Source organism: Dermacentor variabilis, chromosome 7 (assembly GCF_050947875.1).
Source record: "Dermacentor variabilis isolate Ectoservices chromosome 7, ASM5094787v1, whole genome shotgun sequence".
Taxonomy (NCBI): Eukaryota; Metazoa; Arthropoda; class Arachnida; order Ixodida; family Ixodidae; genus Dermacentor; species Dermacentor variabilis.
This window is the reverse complement of record NC_134574.1, coordinates 79,069,560-79,078,853: the sequence shown is the minus strand read 5'-3', so window position 1 is coordinate 79,078,853 and position 9,294 is coordinate 79,069,560.

Here is a 9,294-nt window from a genome sequence, read left to right as displayed (position 1 = left end):
TCGTGAACCAGGCGTGCTCGAATGTTCCCTTCCAAATCCTGCCAAACTATGAAGAGCAGTTTTAGTTTCCTTGCTTCATTCGAGAAGTGTAAAGTATTTTTACGTTACCACGTAGTTCAGGGCGGAGCATTGAATCAGTTTTTCCCTCCGTTTCACATTATAAAATACATGTGCAGCTATGAACTGCTCTTACTGCAGAACAGCACAACTTATTTTAACAGGCCTTGTCGCATTTAGAATGGAGACTTACAACTTGCGACCCTTGTAAAGCGGTATTTTATGTGTAACTGTCTTGCTCTTCAAATCGGCGGCGTCTGTCTGAAGCCGCATAACAATCGAACGTGGAAGGCACCTGGAGGTGTAGAAAATCGCGCGACAGGGAAAGTACGAAGACGCGCGAGCGCGTGGCAGAGTAACGCCATCCAGAGGATAGCGCAGGTAACGTAGAGTGAAGGGGGGAAGGAGAAACGAGACGGAGCATCGCGGAGGACGAAGGTAGGAAGAGGCGCTCCGGGTTGACCTCCTCTGACAGTTGCTGCAAGTTTTGTTTGCGATACAGATTTAGTGGGATAACATCGTAGTCGCGCACGGTACACTGTGCGCGCGAGTGAAAGCGTGTGATGGGGAGCCGATGATGGCGGCTCAATCTCACGAGTGCAAGGGTGGAAGCGTATGGTATTCCATCTCGCGCATGGCAGCGCGGAAGGGGAGGGAGGCGGGGCGTTGTGCTTCAGCTACGCGCGATCTCAGTGGCTTTATCTTGGAAGCCATCTGCTTCGAGGGCACAGTCAAGGTGGACCGACGGCTCGTAGATTTGAGTGCGCTGTGTTCTGACCCATCAGCTTGCGTTGAAGCGCCACTTCGCTCGCTGCTGCTGCCGCGATTCCTCGCGCGAGCGTTTTGACAGCGAGTGTCCGTGGTCGTGGAGTGTCAAGTGTTCATGTTCGTCCGTGTACGCTCGTACAATGACACCATGTTAGTAAGTGAATGTTTACATGGGGGCGTTCTACTCCAGCGGTTGCTGCGCATGGCGCAGCCGCTCGAGCACTCTCTTGAATACGATCGGTCATGCGGGCAGTGTAGACGTTTAGGCACACCGAGGGCCAATAGCGTCGTGTGCACTACACTCCCCATAAGCTTGCGCCTCATCCGCCTTAACGAAGTATAAAAATTATCAATCCCCTTTCATTAATCGCTGACCATCTCACCTGGTGTAGCCCACCAACCCTGTCGATAAGCGATAAAGCCTCTCCAAATATAGTTCAAATTTCTCTCTCTTCCTCTCTTTTTTGCACCTTCGCGTTCTGGCCTTACATAGAAAGTTGTACGTGAGATATATCCCTTCGGCTACTCCTAATTGCGTTTTGATTTATGTATTCCATGAAAAATTACCGTAACTATGGAAATGTGAAAACAATGCCCAGCAGAATATCGAAAACTTAAACAAGTACCTCAATTCATCAAAATATATTCGTTAGGCCACCTGCCGCTGAGAAATACAACGCTTGTTTACTTGCGTACGTCCAGTAGTTACATGATTCACTTGTCAATAACCTTAGGTAAATACACAATACGCCCACGGAAAACGACGAGGAACGTTTATGTAATAACAATTTATATGCAGAAGTAATAAAGAAAGTCTAATAACCGCGCAAGGACAGGAAACTCTATAGGATGGAGCCGAATCCACACCCTCCGCACGAAGCCTCACCTTATGGCCTAAGCAACAAATGTAAAACGCTTTGTAGCGTAAGGGGGGCCAAGCAGTGCGAGGCCTTTCGAGCAGATAACCTGTGACGTGAAAGATGCCAGAGTCAAGACCCTCGCTCTGCAACGAGCCAGATGAAATAGGTGAACCGATTGTATTAGTGTGGTTTCAAAGCGGCGCTTTCTTTGCCTCTCCATCCAACTTTGCGTATGATGGCTGCTGCTGTGTTAACGCTTATACGACTTCGGCCGAGGAATTTCGGCCAGGAAATCAGCAGGAGGCATGAAGTTGAACAGGAGGCACGAAGTGAAGAAACAGGCAAGGAAAGGAGGGTGCAGACGAATATGTAGAGCAAGGTAACACCGTTTCTTTAATATATAGCCTGTATAAATTACTACGGAAAATACTTCTTAAAATCCCGTTTGCTAAACTAGGAGTAAACTTACCATCAGAAATAGTACTAACTTTAGTTGCCTCAGTGCTGAGTTTTAGCCTTGGGGACGTCTTTAATACCGTTTGTTGTTTCATTCAGAAAACAGAACAAAACGAATATTGAATTCCTGCTTTTAAAAATTTACTTAATGATGTCTGTGTGTGAAATCCTAGTGTTACTATCATAAATTGTACTGTTTAGGAAAATTTGTAGCTTCTTGTAAAAAACTTGTAGAAAACTTGTAGCTTCTTGAAATATTATGGAAAAATTCAGGTTCCCATTCATGGCCAATCCCCCAGGGTGGCGACGAGCCATATTGTGGTGGCATCATCGTCAGCATAAGCATCGTCATCAATAGTGGACGATACCGTGCATTCACCGTTGTGCTACAAAGTAGTGAAAAGGTCTAAATACTAAAGCCGTTGGTTGACAGACAATTTTTCGGAAGCATTAGTATAGTTCCTACATGATGCCGAGTCACAAGCTTTTATTTAATTTGCTTTTATTTGAAATATGCCTCGTGGCGGAATAAATGGAAACGGGGCATCAACAAGAAATGAAATCGGCTACAGTGAAGTGAAGCTGTCGGAAACACAAGCAGAAATGCGTCATAGGAGTTAAAGGGCCCCTCACCAGGTGGCATAGCAAATTTCAGTTATACACTAGAAGTTGTTGCCCGCCCTCTAGGGAGCGTTTTACCGCAAGAATTTTTCACATCGGTACGTCAATAGCCGAGATGTAAATATTTCAGGGTCCAAGGCCTATGTTTTCAGGAGGCGAGCGAGACCGCAAGCGAACCAATCTCTCCACTTAGCCCCCGTCTAGCCTCGTCAAGCGAAATTCCTTCCCTACGCTCTCCTATATACCGGAGCCGGAGGATCACGGGACGCATACGTCACGGGCCCTGCCTTCTTCTTCTTTCCTTCTTCTCTCTCTTCTTTCTTTTCTTTTTTTTTTTTTGCTGCTCGGCGCACTTCCGCTGACGGTCTCTGGCGCGAGATGTTACATTCGTCTCGTTTCGCACAGCGAGCGATTTTGCTCGCTGTGCACGAGGACGCCTGACTAGCGTTATAAGTCAGTGCTACAAGAACACTGAAGCAAACGCAAGCGGATCGCAGAGCATGATTGCCCGCTACATGGTAGAAAATTGTATATAGTTTCGCTCTCCGCTCGTGCAAATGCAAGACGTGAGCACAAGCAGACGAAACGAAAGCACATATCTCTTGCTTCATTACCAAGTAAAACAAAGACGTGAAGGCAATCAGTTTGTAGGTTTTCCTGTTTCTCTAAACTTTAATTGGTCTACTGAAGGAGCACATTATACAAATAACTGCTGCTGCCTTGACTAATTCTCAAAGTCACGTGCCACTATGAGTGACGTCGTAGCACAGCCACATACGCAGGCGAGCTTGTGCGATATACGTCAAGTCTCCGGCTGAGTGTGTGACGCCCGCGAGGAGAAGGACGAACGGCGCTTGGTTTGAAATATAAGCTCTATCTGCAGCGTGCAGGAATGTAATACTCAGCAGGCACGATGGTTAGCGGGCATTGTATGCACGGCGCTTGTCAGATCAAAACGGCCGGAACTGGTGAGGGTCCCTTCAAGTGAACAACATGGTACTAGAGGGTTCCTTGAGTTATAAGCGTTCAGCTAGATAGAAAAAAAAGGAGAAATGAGAACATTTCTGTAAGCACCAAAGAATTATTCGCTTATTAAGAACTGAAGCGAATAAATTCTATGTTTTTGAGCATCGAAACAACGTAATGATCATGCGGCATGCTGTTGCGGGAACTCTGGAATAATTTTGACTAACTGAGGTAATCTCCCAGGCACCCAATATAGGGTAGGCGGGGGGTGTTGCCTTTCCGACCAATTCAATGTGGCCGCAGCAGCCGGGAATCAGACTCGCGACCTTGCGATTGCATTGCACCCAAAATCATAGACAATAAGCCCCTACGGCGGACGATGCTTTGCGTATTACCGAGTTTGACACATAATTAAGATCACGGATTTTTTTAGCAACAATATGGAAGCATAAATCAAGCCATGAGAAGCGTACAATAAACTACATGTATTTAATAAAGTTTTAAAAAATGAAATTATAAAAAGTGCGAATGGACAGCTGAAATAAGGAGTGTGACAGAAATCTTTTACAAGCCCAAATTACGTACAGAGGCCGAATAGCAGACAGGCACAGTTTTAAGCAAGCACCTAGCGCTGGCGGCCCGACAAATCCGCAGCGATGTATTAAATAGCAGGATCCAAAGAAAACCTTTTCATCGACTTTTCTTTTGGGCCTCATCTCACTCAAATTCTCTGTATAAGTATATTCATGTTCGTTATTGTACGTCTTCAAGAAGACCAGAGTAGTTTTATCAATTGTCTATGCCGTGCCTGTCAGATAAATGCCGTCAGCCCCAGGCAAGCCGCCACCGTCCGTACTATCGCTAACCTTTGTCTGTTTGAGTTTGGATTACAGTGGGATCACAAATAGCATTTTCGATCTAGTAACAGCGGGCAAACAGGACGAATACCGAAAATCGAGACAAACACCTACTTGGAACAATGCTTGTCCACCGGTTCCTTTCTGACGCTTACAATGGGCACCTCGCCAGCTCGGGTAAGAGTCGACCGGCGATGGACGCTGCTTTCATCCAGACGTCGCGAATGCTGCGGGTCGTTGGGAAAGGGCGCCGAATCAGAACGACCTGGCCCTGCCCGCACTCGCCGCCACCAGATTTTCGAGCATCCACGACTGGACGACCTAGTAGAACGGTTGCTGCTTGCGTTTCCCTCTGCGCGTTTTTCACCTGGCGAGAAAGTTTGTCGATGCTCAACATTATTCATAAAACTTGCGACGCTTACTTTTTCACGTTGTGGCGTTCTTCCCCTGCGCCTAGAGTCATGTTCACTGTAGATTGCGCGTCTTTGTTCGCCATTCGGTTTTTGATTGCAGAGTCCTGGATCTACGAGGTACTATTTCCTGTCTGATTGCGGCTCGGAGCTAAAGCGCTCAATTTAAAATTTGGTAACACTGTGGCAGAGTTGGTGAGCTTTTTAAAACAATATCAAAGACTTGTAACCTATAGAGTCGGTGGGCTTGTTATCTTGAGGCTAAGAACAAGGAAGCTCGAATTTTTCTTTGCGCCATCACTTAAGCATTTTATTGCATTAAGTAGTGATGTTTACCTTGCTAGAGCAAAAAAAAAAATTGGCTGAATTACCCTTATAAAAGGCCAATTATTAAATACAATATAATAGCTCAATGTGAAACCGTGTTACTCGAGTTAAACGGTCGACCACCCATGGCACGAGGTTTCGCGACCAAAAGAAGTTACAGTAACAATGTTCCGCATTGATTGCTCATATTTTGGATCGAGAAAGAACGACCTTAAAGGTCCAACCTGCATGTTTAATTTACTGTAACAAGGACATTGATTATAGTATATTCGGCTTAAAGGTACAGCTATGCCAATCGTTTCGATTCGAACAGAAGGTGCCACACTTTCGTCTTTTTAATGCCGTATTACACTCCAAGATTGTTTAGTGGGTGAAATTGTCGATATCTCCTCAGCGCGCCTTTCTCAACCTTTCGAAGCCAAAATACTCCGCTAAGTTTCCATGGGCTTGACGCATCAAGAGAAACCTGTAGGGCATTTTTTTTTTCTTTTTGCCGTACACGACGACACTAGACTTACGCATCTCCTGCATAAACACCGAACCCCGAACGTCTTCGCCTGTCTACCGCTTGCTTCCTCGTTTCGACGCGGATCTTCTCACAGGAGCAGCGTCCATCCCCATTCTTGAAACACATCGCGCTGTTCGTTTCGGTCGAAACCGTTGCACCGAGACAGCGAGTCATTCATTACTTGCTCGCCGCCCGTAGGATGATGAGGGGAATCCCTCGCAGTCGTGGGCCAGCAATTGTCTCGTCTCCGCGGCCCACGTGATTGCGGAAATTGGCCCTTTCGGCATGAGAAACCCGTCCGCTGAACCCTTCCTTCTCGCGATTATTTCCCACTTTGATGGAGGATGGCGCATTTCAGGCGGTTGACTGCGCATTCACGTTTCCGTGAGCATCGCTTCGGCGTCATCCTTTCATTCCGCTGTGCAGAGCGCGAAAATGCACTGACCTGTCAAAAGGTTTTTCTCTCGAGTTCTACCGACTTTTCGTTTTCGTTGCAGCTGCAGGTTCGAGTTGTTGAAGTTCAAGTTCAAATTTATTGGTTTATTATAGGTACAGATACACCGAACATGTCAAAGAGAAACAGGTCCCAGAGTTGTACGCTGAAGCGGGACCTCTTGTTCTTAGTTACATAAAAATATATAACTAAAAAGGCGTCAATTGCGGTTATGAACAAAGAACGGATTACGCAATTCTTACAGTGTTAAAGCACTATAACCTAAGGCAACACATCATAACAAAAAATGTACATAATAAGTAACATAAAAACGTACATCCGACAACAGGTGCAGTTTACAAAGTAGTAATATAAGCTCTCAGTGAAAGTTGGTATGATGATAATGTAGGTGAAGCTTTCACATTTTCCGGTAAATTATTCCACATTTTCACACGGGCAAAACCAACAGTTAGTATTCCATGGTTGCTACGTCATTTTGAACGAAAACCTAGTAGTGTTAGCGTTAGCAAGCCTAATTCTGCCAATAACATGATGTAATTGTAGGTTTTTAAGTAGGCGTTAAATGACGATGCTGTGATTGCACCAGATCACTTTATTTATTGTGAGGAGATTTAACTCAGTGAAGATAGGAGTAACATGAGCGTTATAAGGAGCCGATGCGGTGATACGAACAGCGTTGTTTTGGATGTGCTGCAATGGATCTATATGCAGCGACATGCAAGACCCCAGAATCTTATACAGTACTTTAAATGGCTATAAATAAAGGCATAATACAATGTCAGGACAGTGTGCTTTTGAAAGCTGTGTCTGGCCTTCAAAAGCACCGTAATACCATAAACGGTTTTTTTTTATTTTGCGAAGCTGACCTGCAAATCAAATTTTGGAAAGGAGTTTAACTGAACATCTAAACATGATCACACATTACACGGTAATATTGCTTGAGACGCTATGAACACTGGTAGAAGGTTAGGTAGAGGTTTAGTGTGTCAACTAAGAACCATAAGCTTCGTTTTCTGAGGATTATTGAGCAATTTATTTTTTACGCCAGTTTCTGATATTATTTAATTCATTATTTAAACGCTCAGTTACTATACAGATGTCGTTATGTGAGGTGTAAACAGTGGTGTTGTCCGCGTACAGAAGGTATTCTATAGAAGTTAGGCCGCTGGTAAATCGTTAATGAATATAAGAAGAAAAAGGGGACCGAGCATGAACCCCTGTGAAATGCTAGTGTTAATTATTTTTATGTCAGACAGTACTCCTGAAATGCAAACTTGTTGCTGTCTGTCGTGCAAATAACTCCGCAGTAGCCCTGTCATACCATATGCACTTACTTTAGTAAAGAAATGTTGTGATTAAGGGAATCGAATGATTTTGAATAATCGATAAAGAGAGATCATACTAATCTGCTCCCACCAATTTGCGCTTTGGTGTTGTCAGTGAACGTGATTAAAGCTAGGCTAGTGCAATATTCAGGACGAAAACCAAACTACCTTGGTGTTATTAGTTGGAATTGTCCATGTAGTTAGAGAGGCGCTGTTCTATTACTTTTTCTACTGCTTTACAAAAACATAGCAAGATGGATATAGGCTTGTAATTTGCTAATAACGTGACGTCTCCTCTTTTATACACAGGAATTATTTTTGATCTCTTCAATTCAGTATGGAAAGCAGAAGCTTTAGAGTTTAGCTGACAACGTGACGGAAAGCTTCAGATATACTGTCAACAATTTCCTTGATATGATAAGAGCATATGCAATCTAATCCAGGACTAGCGTTGTTAAGATTCATAATGGTTGCGCGAACTTCACTGGGTCTAGCTGGAAAAAGATAAAATGATTCTTGTGGCAAGCTCGACATGCGACTGTCATTACCGCCAGGAATATCACGCAGAGCAGCAAAAAAGTTGCTGAATGCCCGTGCAATATATTTAAGGTTTGTAAGTATGCCATCGTTTTCTTGAATTTCCTTATTCTACTCCTATTAGGATTCTTATTCATAAACGCATTTAGCACCTCCAATTTCTTTTGGGAGTCGTTCCTAGATTTATTTATTATATTTTCGTAGTAAGTTATTTTTTTACTTCTTTAAGTAGGTATGTCAGTAAAGTACAAAACTGTTTGTACCGAAGCTTGACAGATTGCTTAAATCGTGGATTTTTGCATTTCCGATACAGGTTTTCTTTCTTGGGCATATTCAACAATCCTGGTCTAAGCCAAGTGTTTGAACGGGAAGCAAAATGTTTACGGCACATAAGTACTGTTGCTTATGAGGATATATAAGCTTTAATTACGGCATATAACTCGTTGTAAAAAGCTCCAGCGTCATTTATTGATGTTACGCGCGGCCAATCTGAACTGGTAACTAGCTTTATGAGATGTTCTTTGTCAAATATGGGTTTTGTGTACAGAGTTTCAAAGGCGTGATTAAGACGTGGAAAACGGGCACGATTGGAAAGTGGTCAGTTCTATTACTTCGTGCAATAAAAGCCTCTGGGGGATAAAGCAAGTTTGTCAATTCGTGATCGATGAAAGGAAGTTGTAACAATGACTCGATAACGTATGCATGACAGATACTCATGTATTCTTTGCTGTAAGCGCAGTCCTTATGCAGAAGATGGATATCTATGTCTCGCGTGATAACTATGTTTTTGTTTTCATTCGAAACAATATGCAAAATTTTATCTAAGCTGTACAAAAAAGGTGAGGCGTGCAGACAGGACACAAGACTAGAGAAGTGGACAACACTAAAGCCGTGGACAATATGGCGTTCGTGTTGTCCACTTCTCTACTCATGTGTCCTGTATGCACGCTTCACCTTTTTTGCATAATGAATCCTTACCAACTTCTGTCGCTCTAAGCTTCGTATCTAAGCTGTAGTCGGGATAAGTACTTATGAAGAGAGAAGAATACGTTGTCACGCATCTTTACCTATAAAAGATAGCAGAACGCCCCCTCCCCCGCCCCCATTTCCCGCCCTGCTTCACTGCACTACTATTACAGTGCGTACTT